Source organism: Haematobia irritans, chromosome 4 (genome assembly GCF_050003625.1).
Source record: "Haematobia irritans isolate KBUSLIRL chromosome 4, ASM5000362v1, whole genome shotgun sequence".
NCBI classification, from domain to species: Eukaryota; Metazoa; Arthropoda; class Insecta; order Diptera; family Muscidae; genus Haematobia; species Haematobia irritans.
In genome coordinates, this window is record NC_134400.1 from 174,475,174 (window position 1) to 174,500,312 (window position 25,139).

Below are 25,139 nucleotides of genomic sequence, written 5' to 3' on the forward strand. Positions count from 1 at the left end.
AAATTTTTATATGAAAAACTTCTTTTGCCCATATCTCCTAAACTAAGCGTCCTAGAGCGAAAAGGGCTTTAATTCGTGACCACCCCAAAAAATTTAAATGTTCATCCAAATTCTAAAAAAATTAAATTTTTATATGAAAAACTCCTTTTGCCCATATCTCCTAAACTAAGCGTCCTAGAGCGAAAAGGGCTTTAATTCGTGACCACCCCCAAAAAATTGAAAAATCCACCCAAACCTAAAAAAATTTAAATTTTTATATGAAAAACTTCTTTTGCCCATATCTCGTAAACTAAGGGTCCTAGAGCGAAAAGGGCTTTAATTCGTGACCACCCCCAAAAAATTGAAAAATCCACCCAAACCTAAAAAAATTTAAATTTTTATATGAAAAACTTCTTTTGCCCATATCTCCTAAACTAAGCGTCCTAGAGCGAAAAGGGCTTTAATTCGTGACTACCCCAAAATATTGAAATTTACATCCAAATCCTAAAAAAATTGAAATTTTTATATGAAAAACTTCTTTTGCCCATATCTCCTAAACTAAGCGTCCTAGAGCGAAAAGGGCTTTAATTCGTGACCACCCCCAAAAAATTGAAAAATCCACCAAACCTAAAAAAAAATGAAATTTTTATATGAAAAACTTCTTTTGCCCCTATCTCCTAAACTAAGAGTCCTAGAGCGAAAAGGGCTTTAATTCGTGACCACCCAAAAAAATTGAAATTTGCATCCAAATCCTAAAAAAATTGAAATTTTTATATGAAAAACTTCTTTTGCCCATATCTCCTAAACTAAGCGTCCTAGAGCGAAAAGGGCTTTAATTCGTGACCACCCCCAAAAAATTGAAAAATCCATCCAAATTCTAAAAAAATGAAATTTTTATATGAAAAACTTCTTTTGCCCATATCTCCTAAACTAAGCGTCCTAGAGCGAAAAGGGCTTTAATTCGTGACCAACCCAAAAAATTGAAATTTGCATCCAAATCCTAAAAAAATTGAAATTTTTATATGAAAAACTTCTTTTGCCCATATCTCCTAAACTAAGGGTCCTAGAGCGAAAAGGGCTTTAATTCGTGACCACCCCCAAAAAATTGAAAAATCCACCCAAACCTAAAAAAATTGAAATTTTTATATGAAAAACTTCTTTTGCCCATATCTCCTAAACTAAGCGTCCTAGAGCGAAAAGGGCTTTAATTCGTGACCACCCCAAAAAATTTAAATGTTCATCCAAATTCTAAAAAAATTAAATTTTTATATGAAAAACTTCTTTTGCCCATATCTCCTAAACTAAGCGTCCTAGAGCGAAAAGGGCTTTAATTCGTGACCACCCCCAAAAAATTGAAAAATCCACCCAAACCTAAAAAAATTGAAATTTTTATATGAAAAACTTCTTTTGCCCATATCTCCTAAACTAAGCGTCCTAGAGCGAAAATGGCTTTAATTCGTGACCACCCCCAAAAAATTGAAATTTTCATCCAAATTCTAAAAAAAATGAAATTTTTATATGAAAAACTTCTTTTGCCCATATCTCCTAAACTAAGAGTCCTAGAGCGAAAAGGGCTTTAATTAGTGACCACCCAAAAAAAATTGAAATTTGCATCCAAATCCTAAAAAAATTGAAATTTTTATATGAAAAACTTCTTTTGCCCATATCTCCTAAACTAAGCGTCCTAGAGCGAAAAGGGCTTTAATTCGTGACCACCCCAAAAAATTTAAATGTTCATCCAAATTCTAAAAAAATTAAATTTTTATATGAAAAACTTCTTTTGCCCATATCTCCTAAACTAAGCGTCCTAGAGCGAAAAGGGCTTTAATTCGTGACCACCCCCAAAAAATTGAAAAATCCACCCAAACCTAAAAAAATTTAAATTTTTATATGAAAAACTTCTTTTGCCCATATCTCGTAAACTAAGGGTCCTAGAGCGAAAAGGGCTTTAATTCGTGACCACCCCCAAAAAATTGAAAAATCCACCCAAACCTAAAAAAATTTAAATTTTTATATGAAAAACTTCTTTTGCCCATATCTCCTAAACTAAGCGTCCTAGAGCGAAAAGGGCTTTAATTCGTGACTACCCCAAAATATTGAAATTTACATCCAAATCCTAAAAAAATTGAAATTTTTATATGAAAAACTTCTTTTGCCCATATCTCCTAAACTAAGCGTCCTAGAGCGAAAAGGGCTTTAATTCGTGACCACCCCCAACAAATTTAAATTTTCATCCAAATCCTAAAAAAAATGAAATTTTTATATGAAAAACTTCTTTTGCCCATATCTCCTAGCCTAAGCGTCCCAGAGCGAAAAGGGCTTTAATTCGTGACCACCCCCAAAATATTGAAATTTTCATCCAAATTCTAAAAAAAGGAAATTTTTATATGAAAAACTTCTTTTGCCCATATCTCCTAAACTAAGGGTCCTAGAGCGAAAAGGGCTTTAATTCGTGACCACCCCCAAAAAATTGAAAAATCCACCCAAACCTAACAAAATTTAAATTTTTATATGAAAAACTTATTTTGCCCGTATCTCCTAAACTAAGTGTCCTAGAGCGAAAAGGGCTTTAATTCGTGACCACCCCCAAAAAATTGAAATTTTCATCCAAATTCTAAAAAAAGGAAATTTTTATATGAAAAACTTCTTTTGCCCATATCTCCTAAACTAAGGGTCCTAGAGCGAAAAGGGCTTTAATTCGTGACCACCCCCAAAAAATTGAAAAATCCACCTAAACCTAAAAAAATTTAAATTTTTATATGAAAAACTTCTTTTGCCCATATCTCCTAAACTAAGCGTCCTAGAGTGAAAAGGGCTTTAATTCGTGACCACCCTCAAAAATTGAAATTTTCATGCAAATCCTAAAAAAATTGAAATTTTTATATGAAAAACTTCTTTTGCCCATATCTCCTAAACTAAGCGTCCTAGAGCGAAAAGGGCTTTAATTCGTGACCACCCCCAAAAAATTGAAAAATCCACCCAAACCTAAAAAAATTGAAATTTTTATATGAAAAACTTCTTTGCCCATATCTCCTAAACTAAGCGTCCTAGAGCGAGAAGGGCTTTAATTCGTGACTACCCCAAAATATTGAAATTTTCATCCAAATCCTAAAAAAATTGAAATTTTTATATGAAAAACTTCTTTTGCCCATATCTCCTAAACTAAGCGTCCTAGAGCGAGAAGGGCTTTAATTCGTGACTACCCCACAATATTGAAATTTTCATCCAAATCCTAAAAAAATTGAAATTTTTATATGAAAAACTTCTTTTGCCCATATCTCCTAAACTAAGCGTCCTAGAGCGAAAAGGGCTTTAATTCGTGACCACCCCCAAAAAATTGAAAAATCCACCCAAACCTAAAAAAATTGAAATTTTTATATGAAAAACTTCTTTTGCCCATATCTCCTAAACTAAGCGTCCTAGAGCGAGAAGGGCTTTAATTCGTGACTACCCCAAAATATTGAAATTTTCATCCAAATCCTAAAAAAATTGAAATTTTTATATGAAAAACTTCTTTTGCCCATATCTCCTAAACTAAGAGTCCTAGAGCGAAAAGGGCTTTAATTCGTGACCACCCCAAAAAATTGAAATTTCCATCCAAATCCTAAAAAAATTGAAATTTTTATATGAAAAACTTCTTTTGCCCATATCTCCTAAACTAAGCGTCCTAGAGCGAAAAGGGCTTTAATTCGTGACCACCCCAAAAAATTGAAATTTGCATCCAAATCTTAAAAAAAATTGAAATTTTTATATGAAAAACTTCTTTTGCCCATATCTCCTAAACTAAGCGTCCTAGAGCGAAAAGGGCTTTAATTCGTGACTACCCCAAAATATTGAAATTTTCATCCAAATCCTAAAAAATGAAATTTTTATATGAAAAACTTCTTTTGTCCATATCTCCTAAACTAAGCGTCCTAGAGCGAAAAGGGCTTTAATTCGTGACCACCCCAAAAAATTGAAATTTGCATCCAAATCCTAAAAAAATTGAAATTTTTATATGAAAAACTTCTTTTGCCCATATCTCCTAAACTAAGCGTCCTAGAGCGAAAAGGGCTTTAATTCGTGACCACCCCAAAAAATTGAAATTTGCATCCAAATCCTAAAAAAATTGAAATTTTTATATGGAAAACTTCTTTTGCCCATATCTCCTAAACTAAGCGTCCTAGAGCGAAAAGGGCTTTAATTCGTGACCACCCCCAAAAAATTGAAAAATCCACCCAAACCTAAAAAAATTGAAATTTTTATATGAAAAACTTCTTTTGCCCATATCTCCTAAACTAAGCGTCGTAGAGCGAAAAGGGCTTTAATTCGTGACCACCCCAAAATATTGAAATTTGCATCCAAATCTTAAAAAAATTGAAATGTTTATATGAAAAACTTCTTTTGCCCATATCTCCTAAACTAAGGGTCCTAGAGCGAAAAGGGCTTTAATTCGTGACCACCCCAAAAAATTGAAAAATCCGCCCAAACCTAAAAAAATTGAAATTTTTATATGAAAAACTTATTTTGCCCATATCTCCTAAACTAAGCGTCCTAGAGCGAAAAGGGCTTTAATTCGTGACCACCCCAAAAAATTGAAATTTGCATCCAAATCCTAAAAAAATTGAAATTTTTATATGAAAAACTTCTTTTGCCCATATCTCCTAAACTAAGCGTCCTAGAGCGAAAAGGGCTTTAATTCGTGACCACCCCAAAAAATTGAAATTTGCATCCAAATCCTAAAAAAATTTAAATTTTTATATGGAAAACTTCTTTTTCCCATATCTCCTAAACTAAGCGTCCTAGAGCGAAAAGGGCTTTAATTCGTGACCACCCCCAAAAAATTGAAAAATCCACCCAAACCTAAAAAAATTGAAATTTTTATATGAAAAACATCTTTTGCCCATATCTCCTAAACTAAGCGTCGTAGAGCGAAAAGGGCTTTAATTCGTGACCACCCCAAAATATTGAAATTTGCATCCAAATCCTAAAAAAATGAAATTTTTATATGAATAACTTCTTTTGCCCATATCTCCTAAACTAAGAGTCCTAGAGCGAAAAGGGCTTTAATTCGTGACCACCCCAAAAAATTGAAATTTGCATCCAAATCCTAAACAAATTGAAATTTTTATATGAAAAACTTCTTTTGCCCATATCTCCTAAACTAAGGGTCCTAGAGCGAAAAGGGCTTTAATTCGTGACCACCCCCAAAAAATTGAAAAATCCACCCAAACCTAAAAAAATTTAAATTTTTATATGAAAAACTTCTTTTGCCCATATCTCCTAAACTAAGCGTCCTAGAGCGAAAAGGGCTTTAATTCGTGACCACCCCAAAAAATTGAAATTTGCATCCAAATCTTAAAAAAAATTGAAATTTTTATATGAAAAACTTCTTTTGCCCATATCTCCTAAACTAAGCGTCCTAGAGCGAAAAGGGCTTTAATTCGTGACTACCCCAAAATATTGAAATTTTCATCCAAATCCTAAAAAATGAAATTTTTATATGAAAAACTTCTTTTGTCCATATCTCCTAAACTAAGCGTCCTAGAGCGAAAAGGGCTTTAATTCGTGACCACCCCAAAAAATTGAAATTTGCTTCCAAATCCTAAAAAAATTGAAATTTTTATATGAAAAACATCTTTTGCCCATATCTCCTAAACTTAGAGTCCTAGAGCGAAAAGGGCTTTAATTCGTGACCACCCCCAAAAAATTGAAAAATCCATCCAAATCCTAAAAAAAATTAAATTTTTATATGAAAAACTTCTTTTGCCCATATCTCCTAAACTAAGCGTCCTAGAGCGAAAAGGGCTTTAATTCGTGACCACCCTCAAAAATTGAAATTTTCATCCAAATCCTAAAAAAATTGAAATTTTTATATGAAAAACTTCTTTTGCCCATATCTCCTAAACTTAGAGTCCTAGAGCGAAAAGGGCTTTAATTCGTGACCACCCCCAAAAAATTGAAAAATCCACCCAAACCTAAAAAAATTTAAATTTTTATATGAAAAACTTCTTTTGCCCATATCTCCTAAACTAAGCGTCCTAGAGCGAAAAGGGCTTTAATTCGTGACCACCCCCAAAAAATTGAAATTTTCATCCAAATCCTAAAAAAAATGAAATTTTTATATGAAAAACTTCTTTTGCCCATATCTCCTAAACTAAGCGTCCTAGAGCGAAAAGGGCTTTAATTCGTGACCACCCCCAAAAAATTGAAATTTTCGTCCAAATCCTAAAAAAATTGAAATTTTTATATGAAAAACTTCTTTTGCCCATATCTCCTAAACTAAGGGTCCTAGAGCGAAAAGGGCTTTGATTCGTGACTACCCCAAAATATTGAAATTTTCATCCAAATCCTAAAAAAAGGAAATTTTTATATGAAAAACTTCTTTTGTCCATATCTCCTAAACTAAGGGTCCTAGAGCGAAAAGGGCTTTAATTCGTGACCACCCCCAAAAAATTGAAATTTTCGTCCAAATCCTAAAAAAAGGAAATTTTTATATGAAAAACTTCTTTTGTCCATATCTCCTAAACTAAGGGTCCTAGAGCGAAAAGGGCTTTAATTCGTGACTACCCCAAAATATTGAAATTTTCGTCCAAATCCTAAAAAAATTGAAATTTTTATATGAAAAACTTCTTTTGCCCATATCTCCTAAACTAAGCGTCCTAGAGCGAAAAGGGCTTTAATTCGTGACCACCCCCAAAAAATTGATATTTTCATCCAAATCCTAAAAAAAACGAAATTTTTATATGAAAAACTTCTTTTGCCCATATCTCCTAAACTAAGGGTCCTAGAGCGAAAAGGGCTTTAATTCGTGACCACCCCCAAAAAATTGAAAAATCCACCCAAACCTAAAAAAATTTAAATTTTTATATGAAAAACTTCTTTTGCCCATATCTCCTAAACTAAGCGTCCTAGAGCGAAAAGGGCTTTAATTCGTGACCACCCCAAAAAATTGAAATTTGCATCCAAATCCTAAAAAAAATGAAATTTTTATATGAAAAACTTCTTTTGCCCATATCTCCTAAACTAAGCGTCCTAGAGCGAAAAGGGCTTTAATTCGTGACCACCCCAAAAAATTGAAATTTGCATCCAAATCCTAAAAAAATTGAAATTTTTATATGAAAAACTTCTTTTGCCCATATCTCCTAAACTAAGCGTCCTAGAGCGAAAAGGGCTTTAATTCGTGACCACCCCCAAAAAATTGAAATTTGCATCCAAAACCTAAAAAAATTGAAATTTTTATATGAAAAACTTCTTTTGACCATATCTCCTAAACTAAGCGTCCTAGAGCGAAAAGGGCTTTAATTCGTGACAACCCCCAAAAAATTGAAAAATCCACCCAAACCAAAAAAAATTGAAAGTTTTATATGAAAAACTTCTTTTGCCCATATCTCCTAAACTAAGCGTCCTAGAGCGAAAAGGGCTTTAATTCGTGGCCACCCCCAAAAAAGTGAAATTTTCGTCCAAATCCTAAAAAAAATTAAAATTTTTATATGAAAAACTTCTTTTGCCCATATCTCCTAAACTAAGCGTCCTAGAGCGAAAAGGGCTTTAATTCGTGACTACCCCAAAATATTGAAATTTTCATCCAAATCCTAAAAAAATTGAAATTTTTATATGAAAAACTTCTTTTGCCCATATCTCCTAAACTAGAGCGAAAAGGGCTTTAATTCGTGACCACCCCCAAAAAATTGAAATTTCCATCCAAATCCTAAAAAAAATTAATTTTTTATATGAAAAACTTCTTTTGCCCATATCTCCTAAACTAAGGGTCCTAGAGCGAAAAGGGCTTTAATTCGTGACCACCCCCAAAAAATTGAAAAATCCACCCAAACCTAAAAAAAAATGAAATTTTTATATGAAAAACTTCTTTTGCCCATATCTCCTAAACTAAGAGTCCTAGAGCGAAAAGGGCTTTAATTCGTGACCACCCCAAAAAATTGAAATTTCCATCCAAATCCTAAAAAAATTTAATTTTTTATATGAAAAACTTCTTTTGCCCATATCTCCTAAACTAAGGGTCCTAGAGCGAAAAGGGCTTTAATTCGTGACCACCCCCAAAGATTGAAAAATCCACCCAACCCTAAAAAAATTTAAATTTTTATATGAAAAACTTCTTTTGCCCATATCTCCTAAACTAAGCGTCCTAGAGCGAAAAGGGCTTTAATTCGTGACCACCCCAAAAAATTGAAATTTGCATCCAAATCCTAAAAAAATTGAAATTTTTATATGAAAAACTTCTTTTGCCCATATCTCCTAAACTAAGCGTCCTAGAGCGAAAAGGGCTTTAATTCGTGACCACCCTCAAAATTTGAAATTTTCATCCAAATCCTAAAAAAATTTAAAGTTTTATATGAAAAACTTCTTTTGCCCATATCTCCTAAACTAAGCGTCCCAGAGCGAAAAGGGCTTTAATTCGTGACCACCCCAAAAAATTGAAATTTGCATCCAAATCCTAAAAAATTGAAATTTTTATATGAAAAACTTCTTTTGCCCATATCTCCTAAACTAAGCGTCCTAGAGCGAAAAGGGCTTTAATTCGTGACCACCCCCAAAAAATTGAAATTTTCATCCAAATCCTAAAAAAAATGAAATTTTTATATGAAAAACTTCTTTTGCCCATATCTCCTAAACTAAGAGTCCTAGAGCGAAAAGGGCTTTAATTCGTGACTACCCCAAAAAATTGAAATTTCCATCCAAATCCTAAAAAAATTTAATTTTTTATATGAAAAACTTCTTTTGCCCATATCTCCTAAACTAAGGGTCCTAGAGCGAAAAGGGCTTTAATTCGTGACCACCCCCAAAAAATTGAAAAATCCACCCAAACCTAAAAAAATGAAATTTTTATATGAAAAACTTCTTTTGCCCATATCTCCTAAACTAAGCGTCCTAGAGCGAAAAGGGCTTTAATTCGTGACCACCCCAAATAATTGAAATTTTCATCCAAATTCTAAAAAAATGAAATTTTTATATGAAAAACTTCCTTTGCCCATATCTCCTAAACTAAGCGTCTACAGCGAAAAGGGCTTTAATTCGTGACCACCCCCAAAAAATTGAAATTTTCATCCAAATCCTAAAAAAAATGAAATTTTTATATGAAAATTTCTCCTAAACTAAGAGTCCTAGAGCGAAAAGGGCTTTAATTCGTGACCACCCAAAAAAAATTGAAATTTGCATCCAAATCCTAAAAAAATTGAAATTTTTATATGAAAAACTTCTTTTGCCCATATCTCCTAAACTAAGCGTCCTAGAGCGAAAAGGGCTTTAATTCGTGACCACCCCCAAAAAATTGAAAAATCCACCCAAACCTAAAAAAATTTAAATTTTTATATGAATAACTTCTTTTGCCCATATCTCCTAAACTAAGCGTCCTAGAGCGAAAAGGGCTTTAATTCGTGACCACATCCCAAAAAATTGAAATTTGCATCCAAATCCTAAAAAAATTGAAATTTTTATATGAAAAACTTCTTTTGCCCATATCTCCTAAACTAAGCGTCCTAGAGCGAAAAGGGCTTTAATTCGTGACCACCCCCAAAAATTGAAATTTGCATCCAAATCCTAAAAAAATTTAAATTTTTATATGAAAAACTTCTTTTGCCCATATCTCCTAAACTAAGCGTCCTAGAGCGAAAAGGGCTTTAATTCGTGACTACCCCAAAATATTGAAATTTTCATCCAAATCCTAAAAAAATTGAAATTTTTATATGAAAAACTTCTTTTGCCCATATCTCCTAAACTAAGCGTCCTAGAGCGAAAAGGGCTTTAATTCGTGACCACCCCCAAAAAATTGAAATTTTCATCCAAATCCTAAAAAAAATGAAATTTTTATATGAAAAACTTCTTTTGCCCATATCTCCTAAACCAAGAGTCCTAGAGCGAAAAGGGCTTTAATTCGTGACCACCCCAAAAAATTGAAATTTCCATCCAAATCCTAAAAAAAATTAATTTTTTATATGAAAAACTTCTTTTGCCCATATCTCCTAAACTAAGGGTCCTAGAGCGAAAAGGGCTTTAATTCGTGACCACCCCCAAAAAATTGAAAAATCCATCCAAACCTAAATAAATTGAAATTTTTATATGAAAAACTTCTTTTGCCCATATCTCCTAAACTAAGCGTCCTAGAGCGAAAAGGGCTTTAATTCGTGACCACATCCCAAAAAATTGAAATTTGCATCCAAATCCTAAAAAAATTGAAATTTTTATATGAAAAACTTCTTTTGCCCATATCTCCTAAACTAAGCGTCCTAGAGCGAAAAGGGCTTTAATTCGTGACCACCCCCAAAAATTGAAATTTGCATCCAAATCCTAAAAAAATTTAAATTTTTATATGAAAAACTTCTTTTGCCCATATCTCCTAAACTAAGCGTCTACAGCGAAAAGGGCTTTAATTCGTGACCACCCCCAAAAAATTGAAATTTTCATCCAAATCCTAAAAAAAATGAAATTTTTATATGAAAATTTCTCCTAAACTAAGAGTCCTAGAGCGAAAAGGGCTTTAATTCGTGACCACCCAAAAAAAATTGAAATTTGCATCCAAATCCTAAAAAAATTGAAATTTTTATATGAAAAACTTCTTTTGCCCATATCTCCTAAACTAAGCGTCCTAGAGCGAAAAGGGCTTTAATTCGTGACCACCCCCAAAAAATTGAAAAATCCACCCAAACCTAAAAAAATTTAAATTTTTATATGAATAACTTCTTTTGCCCATATCTCCTAAACTAAGCGTCCTAGAGCGAAAAGGGCTTTAATTCGTGACCACATCCCAAAAAATTGAAATTTGCATCCAAATCCTAAAAAAATTGAAATTTTTATATGAAAAACTTCTTTTGCCCATATCTCCTAAACTAAGCGTCCTAGAGCGAAAAGGGCTTTAATTCGTGACCACCCCCAAAAATTGAAATTTGCATCCAAATCCTAAAAAAATTTAAATTTTTATATGAAAAACTTCTTTTGCCCATATCTCCTAAACTAAGCGTCCTAGAGCGAAAAGGGCTTTAATTCGTGACTACCCCAAAATATTGAAATTTTCATCCAAATCCTAAAAAAATTGAAATTTTTATATGAAAAACTTCTTTTGCCCATATCTCCTAAACTAAGCGTCCTAGAGCGAAAAGGGCTTTAATTCGTGACCACCCCCAAAAAATTGAAATTTTCATCCAAATCCTAAAAAAAATGAAATTTTTATATGAAAAACTTCTTTTGCCCATATCTCCTAAACCAAGAGTCCTAGAGCGAAAAGGGCTTTAATTCGTGACCACCCCAAAAAATTGAAATTTCCATCCAAATCCTAAAAAAAATTAATTTTTTATATGAAAAACTTCTTTTGCCCATATCTCCTAAACTAAGGGTCCTAGAGCGAAAAGGGCTTTAATTCGTGACCACCCCCAAAAAATTGAAAAATCCATCCAAACCTAAATAAATTGAAATTTTTATATGAAAAACTTCTTTTGCCCATATCTCCTAAACTAAGCGTCCTAGAGCGAAAAGGGCTTTAATTCGTGACCACCCCAAAAAATTGAAATTTTCATCCAAATTCTAAAAAAATGAAATTTTTATATGAAAAACTTGCTTTGCCCATATCTCCTAAACAAAGGGTCCTAGAGCGAAAAGGGCTTTAATTCGTGACCACCCCCAAAAAATTGAAAAATCCACCCAAACCTAAAAAAATTTAAATTTTTATATGAAAAACTTCTTTTGCCCATATCTCCTAAACTAAGCGTCCTAGAGCGAAAAGGGCTTTAATTCGTGGCCACCCCAAAAAATTGAAATTTTCATCCAAATTCTACAAAAATGAATTTTTTATATGAAAAACTTCTTTTGCCCATATCTCCTAAACTAAGCGTCCTAGAGCGAAAAGGGCTTTAATTCGTGACCACCCCCAAAAAATTTAAAAATCCACCCAAACCTAAAAAAATTGAAATTTTTATATGAAAAACTTCTTTTGCCCATATCTCCTAAACTAAGCGTCCTAGAGCGAAAAGGGCTTTAATTCGTGACCACCCTCAAAAATTGAGATTTTCATCCAAATCCTAAAAAATTTAAATTTTTATATGAAAAACTTCTTTTGCCCATATCTTCTAAACTAAGCGTCCTAGAGCGAAAAGGGCTTTAATTCGTGACTACCCCAAAATATTGAAATTTTCATCCAAATTCTAAAAAAAGGAAATTTTTATATGAAAAACTTCTTTTGCCCATATCTCCTAAACTAAGGGTCCTAGAGCGAAAAGGGCTTTAATTCGTGACCACCCCCAACAAATTGAAAAATCCACCCAAACCTAAAAAATTTAAATTTTTATATGAAAAACTTCTTTGGCCCGTATCTCCTAAACTAAGCGTCCTAGAGCGAAAAGGGCTTTAATTCGTGACCACCCCCAAAAAATTGAAATTTTCATCCAAATTCTAAAAAAAGGAAATTTTTATATGAAAAACTTCTTTTGCCCATATCTCCTAAACTAAGGGTCATAGAGCGAAAAGGGCTTTAATTCGTGACCACCCCCAAAAAATTTAAAAATCCACCCAAACCTAAAAAAATTGAAATTTTTATACGAAAAACTTCTTTTGCCCATATCTCCTAAACTAAGCGTCCTAGAGTGAAAAGGGCTTTAATTCGTGACCACCCCTAACAAATTGAAAAATCCACCCAAACCTAAAAAATTTAAATTTTTATATGAAAAACTTCTTTGGCCCGTATCTCCTAAACTAAGCGTCCTAGAGCGAAAAGGGCTTTAATTCGTGACCACCCCCAAAAAATTTAAATTTTCATCCAAATCCTAAAAAAATTGAAATTTTTATATGAAAAACTTCTTTTGCCCATATCTCCTAAACTAAGAGTCCTAGAGCGAAAACGGCTTTAATTCGTGACCACCCCGAAAAATTGAAATTTCCATCCAAATCCTAAAAAAATTTAATTTTTTATATGAAAAACTTCTTTTGCCCATATCTCCTAAACTAAGAGTCCTAGAGCGAAAAGGGCTTTAATTCGAAAAAAAACTTCCTTTGCCCATATCTCCTAAACTAAGGGTCCTAGAGCGAAAAGGGCTTTAATTCGTGACCACCCCCAAAAAATTGAAAAATCCACCCAAACCTAAAAAAATTAAATTTTTATATGAAAAACTTCTTTTGCCCATATCTCCTAAACTAAGCGTCCTAGAGCGAAAAGGGCTTTAATTCGTGACCACCCCAAAAAATTGAAATTTTCATCCAAATTCTAAAAAAATGAAATTTTTATATGAAAAACTTCTTTTGCCCATATCTCCTAAACTAAGCGTCCTAGAGCGAAAAGGGCTTTAATTCGTGACCATCCCCAAAAATTGAAATTTTCATCCAAATCCTAAAAAATTTAAATTTTTATATGAAAAACTTCTTTTGCCCATATCTCCTAAACTAAGCGTCCTAGAGCGAAAAGGGCTTTAATTCGTGACTACCCCAAAATATTGAAATTTTCATCCAAATTCTAAAAAAAGGAAATTTTTATATGAAAAACTTCTTTTGCCCATATCTCCTAAACTAAGGGTCCTAGAGCGAAAAGGGCTTTAATTCGTGACCACCCCCAAAAAATTGAAAAATCCACCCAAACCTAAAAAAATTTAAATTTTTATATGAAAAACTTCTTTTGCCCGTATCTCCTAAACTAAGCGTCCTAGAGCGAAAAGAGCTTTAATTCGTGACCACCCTCAAAATTTGAAATTTTCATCCAAATTCTAAAAAAAGGAAATTTTTATATGAAAAACTTCTTTTGCCCATATCTCCTAAACTAAGGGTCCTAGAGCGAAAAGGGCTTTAATTCGTGACCACCCCCAAAAAATTGAAAAATCCATCCAAACCTAAAACAAGTATATACAGCACTAAGTTCGGCCGGGCCGAATCTTAAATACCCACCACCATGAACCAAATGTTAAAGTTTCCTTTGAAATTTCAGGAGGGCTTGAGGACTTGAGGACACTTCCCGAAGATAAATTTAAAGATTTCACCTGTGAGGACTATATCAGATTCTGGATTTATAAGAACCATTTTTGTTTGAGTTTTACAGGAATCATTAACATCTCTTGTAAGTGTGCATGAAAAGTATAAAATAACGTCTTGATTTGAAATCTTAAATCTGTAGAGTTTCACCCGAGAAGTAAAATCTGGAAATTTTACATTGAGTTTCAAGCAATTTTCATGATCAGTGCGCCTTTTACACCCTCAAGAAGTGAAGTCGGTCTATATGGAGGCATTACCAAATGGACCGATAAAAACTTAATCCGATACACGTTTTTGTGAGCCTAAAATACCAGAATATTTACAATTTCAGGCAAATCAGATAAAAACTACGGTTTCTAGAAACCCAAGGAGTTAAATCGGGAGATCGTTCTTATGGGGGCTATACTAAAATATGGACAGATACTCACCGTTTTCGGCACACCTCTTTTTATCCTATTTGCCAATTTCAGGCAAATAGGATAAAAACTTCGGATTCTAGAAGCCCAAGAAGTAAAATCGGGAAATCGGTCTATATGGGGACTATACCAAAATATGGACCGATACTCACCATTTTCGGCACACCTCTTTATGATCCTAGAATACCTCTAGATTTCCAATTTCTGACAAATTGGATAAAAACTACGATTTCTATAAGCCCAAGACCCCAAATCGGGAGATCGTTTTATATGGGGACCATACCAAAACATGGACCGATACTCACAATTTTTGGCACACGTATTTGTGGTCCTACAATACCTCTAGATTTCCAATTTCAGGTAAATTGAATAAAAACTGCAGTTTCTATAAGCCCAAGAAATAAAATGGGGAGATCGGTCTATATGGGGGATATACCAAAATATGGACCGATACTCACCATTTTCGGCACACCTCTTTATGATCCTAAAATACCTCTAGATTTCCAATTTCAGACAAATTGGATAAAAACTACGGTTTCTATAAGCCCAAGACCCCAAATCGGGAGATCGTTTTATATGGGGACCATACCAAAACATGGACCGATACTCACAATTTTTGACACACGTATTTGTGGTCCTACAATACCTCTAGATTTCCAATTTCAGGAAAATTGAATAAAAACTACGGTTTCTATAAGCCCAAGAAGTAAAATCGGGAGATCAGTCTATATGGGGGCTATACCAAACCATGGACCGATACTCATCATTTTTGGCACACCTCTCTATGGTCATAAAATACCTCTAGATTTCAAATTTCAGGCAAATTGGATAAAAACTACGATTTCTATAAGCCCAAGACACCAAATCGGGAGTTCGGTTTATATGGGGACTATATCAAAACCTGGACCGATATAGCCCATCTTCGAACTTGACCTGCCTGCAGACAAAAGACGAGTTTGTGCATAATTTCAGCACGATTACTTCATTATTGAAGACTGTAGCGTGATTACAACAGACAGACAGACAGACAGACGGACAGACGGACATCGTTATATCGTCTTAGAATTTCTCCCTGATCAAGAATATATATACTTTATATAGTCGGAAATCGATATTTCGATGTGTTACAAACGGAATGACAAACTTATTATACCCCCGTCACCATTCTATGGTGGTGGGTATAAAAATTTAAATTTTTATATGAAAAACTTCTTTTGCCCGTATCTCCTAAACTAAGCGTCCTAGAGCGAAAAGAGCTTTAATTCGTGACCACCCTCAAAATTTGAAATTTTCATCCAAATTCTAAAAAAAGGAAATTTTTATATGAAAAACTTCTTTTGCCCATATCTCCTAAACTAAGGGTCCTAGAGCGAAAAGGGCTTTAATTCGTGACCACCCCCAAAAAAATTGAAAAATCCACCCAAACCTAAAAAAATTGAAATTTTTATATGAAAAACTTCTTTTGCCCATATCTTCTAAACTAAGCGTCCTAGAGTGAAAAGGGCTTTAATTCGTGACCACCCTCAAAAATTGAAATTTTCATCCAAATCCTAAAAAAATTGAAATTTTTATATGAAAAACTTCTTTTGCCCATATCTCCTAAACTAAGCGTCCTAGAGCGAAAAGGGCTTTAATTCGTGACCACCCCCAAAAAATTGAAAAATCCACCCAAAACCTAAAAAAATTGAAATTTTTATATGAAAAACTTCTTTTGCCCATATCTCCTAAACTAAGCATCCTAGAGCGAAAAAGGCTTTAATTCGTGACTACCCCAAAATATTGAAATTTTCATCCAAATCCTAAAAAAATTGAAATTTTTATATGAAAAACTTCTTTTGCCCATATCTCCTAAACTAAGCGTCCTAGAGCGAAAAGGGCTTTAATTCGTGACCACCCCCAAAAAATTGAAATTTTCATCCAAATCCTAAAAAAAAAATGAAATTTTTATATGAAAAACTTCTTTTGCCCATATCTCCTAAACTAAGAGTCCTAGAGCGAAAAGGGCTTTAATTCGTGACCACCCCAAAAAATTGAAATTTGCATCCAAATCCTAAAAAAATTGAAATTTTTATATGAAAAACTTCTTTTGCCCATATCTCCTAAACTAAGGGTCCTAGAGCGAAAAGGGCTTTAATTCGTGACCACCCCCAAAAAATTGAAGAATCCACACAAACCTAAAAAAATTTAAATTTTTATATGAAAAACTTCTTTTGCCCATATCTCCTAAACTAAGCGTCCTAGAGCGAAAAGGGATTTAATTCGTGACCACCCCAAAAATTGAAATTTGCATCCAAATCTTAAAAAAATTGAAATTTTTATATGAAAAACTTCTTTTGCCCATATCTCCTAAACTAAGCGTCCTAGAGCGAAAAGGGCTTTAATTCGTGACCACCCCAAAAAATTGAAAAATCCACCCAAACCAAAAAAAATTGAAATTTTTATATGAAAAACTTATTTTGCCCATATCTCCTAAACTAAGCGTCCTAGAGCGAAAAGGGCTTTAATTCGTGACCACCCCAAAAAATATAAATTTGCATCCAAATCCTAAAAAAATTGAAATTTTTATATGAAAAACTTCTTTTGCCCATATCTCCTAAACTAAGCGTCCTAGAGCGAAAAGGGCTTTAATTCGTGACCACCCCCAAAAAATTGAAAAATCCACCCAAACCTAAAAAAATTGAAATTTTTATATGAAAAACTTCTTTTGCCCATATCTCCTAAACTAAGCGTCCTAGAGCGAAAAGGGCTTTAATTCGTGACTACCCCAAAATATTGAAATTTTCATCCAAATCCTAAAAAAAATTAATTTTTTATATGAAAAACTTCTTTTGCCCATATCTCCTAAACTAAGGGTCCTAGAGCGAAAAGGGCTTTAATTCGTGACCACCCCCAAAAAATTGAAAAATCCACCCAAACGTAAAAAAAATAAAATTTTTATATGAAAAACTTCTTTTGCCCATATCTCCTAAACTAAGCGTCCTAGAGCGAAAAGGGCTTTAATTCGTGACCACCCCAAAAAATTGAAATTTTCATCCAAATTCTAAAAAAATGAAATTTTTATATGAAAAACTTCCTTTGCCCATATCTCCTAAACTAAGGGTCCTAGAGCGAAAAGGGCTTTAATTCGTGACCACCCCCAAAAAATTGAAAAATCCACCCAAACCTAAAAAAAAATAAATTTTTATATGAAAAACTTCTTTTGCCCATATCTCCTAAACTAAGCGTCCTAGAGCGAAAAGGGCTTTAATTCGTGACCACCCCAAAAAATTGAAATTTTCATCCAAATTCTAAAAAAATGAAATTTTTATATGAAAAACTTCTTTTGCCCATATCTCCTAAACTAAGCGTCCTAGAGCGAAAAGGGCTTTAATTCGTGACCATCCCCAAAAAATTTAAAAATCCACCCAAACCTAAAAAAATTGAAATTTTTATATGAAAAACTTCTTTTGCCCATATCTCCTAAACTAAGGGTCCTAGAGCGAAAAGGGCTTTAATTCGTGACCACCCCCTAAAATTTGAAAAATCCACCCAAACCTAAAAAAATTTAAATTTTTATATGAAAAACTTCTTTTGCCCGTATCTCCTAAACTAAGCGTCCTAGAGCGAAAAGGGCTTTAATTCGTGACCACCCTCAAAATTTGAAATTTTCATCCAAATCCTAAAAAAATTGAAATTTTTATATGAAAAACTTCTTTTGCCCATATCTCCTAAACTAAGGGTCCTAGAGCGAAAAGGGCTTTAATTCGTGACCACCCCCAAAAAATTGAAAAATCCACCCAAACCTAAAAAAAATGAAATTTTTATATGAAAAACTTCTTTTGCCCATATCTCCTAAACTAAGCGTCCTAGAGCGAAAAGGGCTTTAATTCGTGACCACCCCAAAAATTGAAATTTGCATCCAAATCTTAAAAAAATTGAAATTTTTATATGAAAAACTTCTTTTGCCCATATCTCCTAAACTAAGCGTCCTAGAGCGAAAAGGGCTTTAATTCGTGACCACCCCAAAAAATTGAAAAATCCACCCAAACCTAAAAAAATTGAAATTTTTATATGAAAAACTTATTTTGCCCATATCTCCTAAACTAAGCGTCCTAGAGCGAAAAGGGCTTTAATTCGTGACCACCCCAAAAAATATAAATTTGCATCCAAATCCTAAAAAAAATTGAAATTTTTATATGAAAAACTTCTTTTGCCCATATCTCCTAAACTAAGCGTCCTAGAGCGAAAAGGGCTTTAATTCGTGACCACCCCCAAAAAATTGAAAAATCCACCCAAACCTAAAAAAATTGAAATTTTTATATGAAAAACTTCTTTTGCCCATATCTCCTAAACTAAGCGTCCTAGAGCGAAAAGGGCTTTAATTCGTGACTACCCCAAAATATTGAAATTTTCATCCAAATCCTAAAAAAATTGAAATTTTTATATGAAAAACTTCTTTTGCCCATATCTCCTAAACTAAGCGTCCTAGAGCGAAAAGGGCTTTAATTCGTGACCACCCCCAAAAAATTTAAAAATCCACCCAAACCTAAAAAAATTGAAATTTTTATATGAAAAACTTCTTTTGCCCGTATCTCCTAAACTAAGCGTCCTAGAGCGAAAAGGGCTTTAATTCGTGACTACCCCAAAATATTGAAATTTTCATCCAAATCCTAAAAAAATTGAAATTTTTATATGAAAAACTTCTTTTGCCCATATCTCCTAAACTAAGCGTCCTAGAGCGAAAAGGGCTTTAATTCGTGACCACCCCCAAAAAATTGAAGTTTTTATCCAAATCCCAAAAAAATGAAATTTTTATATAAAAAACTTCTTTTGCCCATATCTCCTAAACTAAGAGTCCTAAAGCGAAAAGGGCTTTAATTCGTGACCACACCAAAAAATTGAAATTTCCATCCAAATCCTAAAAAAATTGAAATTTTTATATGAAAAACTTCTTTTGCCCATATCTCCTAAACTAAGCGTCCTAGAGCGAAAAGGGCTTTAATTCATGACCACCCCAAAAAAAAACTTCTTTTGCCCATATCTCCTAAACTAAGCGTCCTAGAGCGAAAAGGGCTTTAATTCGTGACCACCCCCAAAAAATTGAAAAATCCACCCAAACCTAAAAAAATTTAAATTTTTATATGAAAAACATCTTTTGCCCATATCTCCTAAACTAAGCGTCCTAGAGCGAAAAGGGCTTTAATTCGTGACCACCCCAAAAAATTGAAATTTGCATCCAAATCCTAAAAAAATTGAAATTTTTATATGAAAAACTTCTTTTGCCCATATCTCCTAAACTAAGCGTCCTAGAGCGAAAAGGGCTTTAATTCGTGACCACCCCAAAAAATTGATATTTTCATCCAAATTCTAAAAAAATGAAATTTTTATATGAAAAACATCTTTTGCCCAATCTCCTAAACTAAGCGTCCTAGAGCGAAAAGGGCTTTAATTCGTGACCACACCAAAAAATTGAAATTTGCATCCAAATCCAAAAAAAATTGAAATTTTTATATGAAAAACTTATTTTGCCCATATCTCCTAAACTAAGGGTCCTAGAGCGAAAAGGGCTTTAATTCGTGACCACCCCCAAAAAATTGAAAAATCCACCCAAACCTAAAAAAAATTAAATTTTTTTATGAAAAACTTCTTTTGCCCATATCTCCTAAACTAAGCGTCCTAGAGCGAAAAGGGCTTTAATTCGTGACCACCCCAAAAAATTGAAATTTGCATCCAAATCCTAAAAAATTGAAATTTTTATATGAAAAACTTCTTTTGCCCATATCTCCTAAACTAAGCGTCCTAGAGCGAAAAGGGCTTTAATTCGTGACCACCCCCAAAAAATTGAAATTTTCATCCAAATCCTAACAAAATTGAAATTTTTATATGAAAAACTTCTTTTGCCCATATCTCCTAAACTAAGCGTCCTACAGCGAAAAGGGCTTTACTTCGTGACCACCCCAAAAAATTGAAATTTGCATCCAAATCCTAAAAAAATTAAATTTTTATATGAAAAACTTATTTTGCCCATATCTCCTAAACTAAGCGTCCTAGAGCGAAAAGGGCTTTAATTCGTGACCACCCCAAAAAATTGAAATTTTCATCCAAATTCTAAAAAAAATGAAATTTTTATATGAAAAACTTCTTTTGCCCATATCTCCTAAACTAAGCGTCCTAGAGCGAAAAGGGCTTTAATTCGTGACCACCCCCATAAAATTGAAATTTTCATCCAAATTCTAAAAAAAATGAAATTTTTATATGAAAAACTTCTTTTGCCCATATCTCCTAAACTAAGCGTCCTACAGCGAAAAGGGCTTTAATTCGTGTCCACCCCCAAAAAATTGAAAAATCCACCCAAACCTAAAAAAATTTAAATTTTTATATGAAAAACTTCTTTTGCCCATATATCCTAAACTAAGCGTCCTAGAGCGAAAAGGGCTTTAATTCGTGACCACCCCAAAAAATTGAAATTTTCATCCAAATTCTAAAAAAATGAAATTTTTATATGAAAAACTTCTTTTGCCCATATCTCCTAAACTAAGAGTCCTAGAGCGAAAAGGGCTTTAATTCGTGACCACCCCAAAAAATTGAAATTTGCATCCAAATCCTAAAAAAATTGAAATTTTTATATGAAAAACTTCTTTTGCCCATATCTCCTAAACTAAGCGTCCTAGAGCGAAAAGGGCTTTAATTCGTGACCACCCCAAAAAATTGAAATTTTCATCCAAATTCTAAAAAAATGAAATTTTTATATGACAAACTTCTTGTGCCCAGATCTCCTAAACTAAGCGTCCTAGAGCGAAAAGGGCTTTAATTCGTGACCACCCCAAAAAATTGAAATTTGCATCCAAATCCTAAAAAAATTGAAATTTTTATATGAAAAACTTCTTTTACCCATATCTCCTAAACTAAGGGTCCTAGAGCGAAAAGGGCTTTAATTCGTAACTACCCCAAAAAATTGAAAAATCCACCCAAACCTAAAAAAATTGAAATTTTTATATGAAAAACTTCTTTTGCCCATATATCCTAAACTAAGCGTCCTAGAGCGAAAAGGGCTTTAATTCGTGACCACCCCAAAAAATTGAAATTTGCATCCAAATCCTAAAAAAATTGAAATTTTTATATGAAAAACTTCTTTTACCCATATCTCCTAAACTAAGGGTCCTAGAGCGAAAAGGGCTTTAATTCGTGACCACCCCCAAAAAATTGAAAAATCCACCCAAACCTAAAAAAAATTAAATTTTTATATGAAAAACTTCTTTTGCCCATATCTCCTAAACTAAGCGTCCTAGAGCGAAAAGGGCTTTAATTCGTGACCTCCCCAAAAAATTGAAATTTGCATCCAAATCCTAAAAAAATTGAAATTTTTATATGAAAAACTTCTTTTGCCCATATCTCCTAAACTAAGCGTCCTAGAGAGAAAAGGGCTTTAATTCGTGACCACCCCCAAAAAATTGAAATTTTCATCCAAATCCTAACAAAATTGAAATTTTTATATGAAAAACTTCTTTTGCCCATATCTCCTAAACTAAGCGTCCTAGAGCGAAAAGGGCTTTAATTCGTGACCACCCCAAAAAATTGAAATTTGCATCCAAATCCTAAAAAAATTGAAATTTTTATATGAAAAACTTCTTTTGCCCATATCTCCTAAACTAAGCGTCCTAGAGCGAAAAGGGCTTTAATTCGTGACCACCCCAAAAAATTGAAATTTTCATCCAAATTCTAAAAAAATGAAATTTTTATATGAAAAACTTCTTTTGCCCATATCTCCTAAACTAAGAGTCCTAGAGCGAAAAGGGCTTTAATTCGTGACCACCCCAAAAAATTGAAATTTGCATCCAAATCCTAAAAAAATTGAAATTTTTATATGAAAAACTTCTTTTGCCCATATCTCCTAAACTAAGCGTCCTAGAGCGAAAAGGGCTTTAATTCGTGACCACCCCAAAAAATTGAAATTTTCATCCAAATTCTAAAAAAATGAAATTTTTATATGACAAACTTCTTGTGCCCATATCTCCTAAACTAAGCGTCCTAGAGCGAAAAGGGCTTTAATTCGTGACCACCCCAAATAATTGAAATTTGCATTCAAACCTAAAAAAAATTGAAATTTTTATATGAAAAACTTCTTTTGCCCATATCTCCTAAACTAAGGGTCCTAGAGCGAAAAGGGCTTTAATTCGTGACCACCCCCAAAAAATTGAAAAATCCACCCAAACCTAAAAAAAATTAAATTTTTATATGAAAAACTTCTTTTGCCCATATCTCCTAAACTAAGCGTCCTAGAGCGAAAAGGGCTTTAATTCGTGACCACCCCCAAAAAATTGAAATTTGCATCCAAATCCAAAAAAAATTGAAATTTTTATATGAAAAACTTCTTTTGCCCATATCTCCTAAACTAAGGGTCCTAGAGCGAAAAGGGCTTTAATTCGTGACCACCCCCAAAAAATTGAAAAATCCACCCAAACCTAAAAAAATTTAAATTTTTATATGAAAAACATCTTTTGCCCATATCTCCTAAACTAAGCGTCCTAGAGCGAAAAGGGCTTTAATTCGTGACCACCCCAAAAAATTGAAATTTGCATCCAAATCCTAAAAAAATTGAAATTTTTATATGAAAAACTTCTTTTGCCCATATCTCCTAAACTAAGCGTCCTAGAGCGAAAAGGGCTTTAATTCGTGACCACCCCAAAAAATTGAAATTTTCATCCAAATTCTAAAAAAATGAAATTTTTATATGAAAAACTTCTTTTGCCCATATCTCCTAAACTAAGCGTCCTAGAGCGAAAAGGGCTTTAATTCGTGACCACACCAAAAAATTGAAATTTCCATCCAAATCCAAAAAAAATTGAAATTTTTATATGAAAAACTTCTTTTGCCCATATCTCCTAAACTAAGGGTCCTAGAGCGAAAAGGGCTTTAATTCGTGACCACCCCCAAAAAATTTAAAAATCCACCCAAACCTAAAAAAAATTAAATTTTTATATGAAAAACTTCTTTTGCCCATATCTCCTAAACTAAGCGTCCTAGAGCGAAAAGGGCTTTAATTCGTGACCACCCCAAAAAATTGAAATTTGCATCCAAATCCTAAAAAAATTGAAATTTTTATATGAAAAACTTCTTTTGCCCATATCTCCTAAACTAAGCGTCCTAGAGCGAAAAGGGCTTTAATTCGTGACCACCCCCAAAAAATTGAAATTTTCATCCAAATCTTAACAAAATTGAAATTTTTATATGACAAACTTCTTTTGCCCATATCTCCTAAACTAAGCGTCCTACAGCGAAAAGGGCTTTAATTCGTGACCACCCCAAAAAATTGAATTTGCATCCAAATCCTAAAAAAATTGAAATTTTTATATGAAAAACTTCTTTTGCCCATATCTCCTAAACTAAGAGTCCTAGAGCGAAAAGGGCTTTAATTCGTGACCACCCCAAAAAATTGAAATTTTCATCCAAATTCTAAAAAAATGAAATTTTTATATGACAAACTTCTTGTGCCCATATCTCCTAAACTAAGCGTCCTAGAGCGAAAAGGGCTTTAATTCGTGACCACCCCAAAAAATTGAAATTTGCATCCAAATCCTAAAAAAATTGAAATTTTTATATGAAAAACTTCTTTTACCCATATCTCCTAAACTAAGGGTCCTAGAGCGAAAAGGGCTTTAATTCGTAACTACCCCAAAAAATTGAAAAATCCACCCAAACCTAAAAAAATTGAAATTTTTATATGAAAAACTTCTTTTGCCCATATCTCCTAAACTAAGCGTCCTAGAGCGAAAAGGGCTTTAATTCGTGACCACACCAAAAATTGAAATTTGCATCCAAATCCAAAAAAAATTGAAATTTTTATATGAAAAACTTCTTTTGCCCATATCTCCTAAACTAAGCGTCCTAGAGCGAAAAGGGCTTTAATTCGTGACCACCCCCAAAAAATTGAAAAATCCACCCAAACCTAAAAAAATTTAAATTTTTATATGAAAAACATCTTTTGCCCATATCTCCTAAACTAAGCGTCCTAGAGCGAAAAGGGCTTTAATTCGTGACCACCCCCAAAAAATTGAAAAATCCACCCAAACCAAAAAAAATTGAAATTTTTATATGAAAAACTTCTTTTGCCCATATCTCCTAAACTAAGGGTCCTAGAGCGAAAAGGGCTTTAATTCGTGACCACCCCCAAAAAATTGAAAAATCCACCCAAACCTAAAAAAAATTAAATTTTTATATGAAAAACTTCTTTTGCCCATATCTCCTAAACTAAGCGTCCTAGAGCGAAAAGGGCTTTAATTCGTGACCACCCCCAAAAAATTGAAATTTTCGTCCAAATCCTAAAAAAATTGAAATTTTTATATGAAAAACTTCTTTTGCCCATATCTCCTAAACTAAGAGTCCTAGAGCGAAAAGGGCTTTAATTCGTGACCACCCCAAAAAATTGAAATTTTCATCCAAATTCTAAAAAAATGAAATTTTTATATGAAAAACTTCTTTTGCCCATATCTCCTAAACTAAGCGTCCTAGAGCGAAAAGGGCTTTAATTCGTGACCACACCAAAAAATTGAAATTTGCATCCAAATCCAAAAAAAATTGAAATTTTTATATGAAAAACTTCTTTTGCCCATATCTCCTAAACTAAGGGTCCTAGAGCGAAAAGGGCTTTAATTCGTGACCACCCCCAAAAAATTGAAAAATCCACCCAAACCTAAAAAAAATTAAATTTTTATATGAAAAACTTCTTTTGCCCATATCTCCTAAACTAAGCGTCCTAGAGCGAAAAGGGCTTTAATTCGTGACCACCCCAAAAAATTGAAATTTGCATCCAAATCCTAAAAAAAT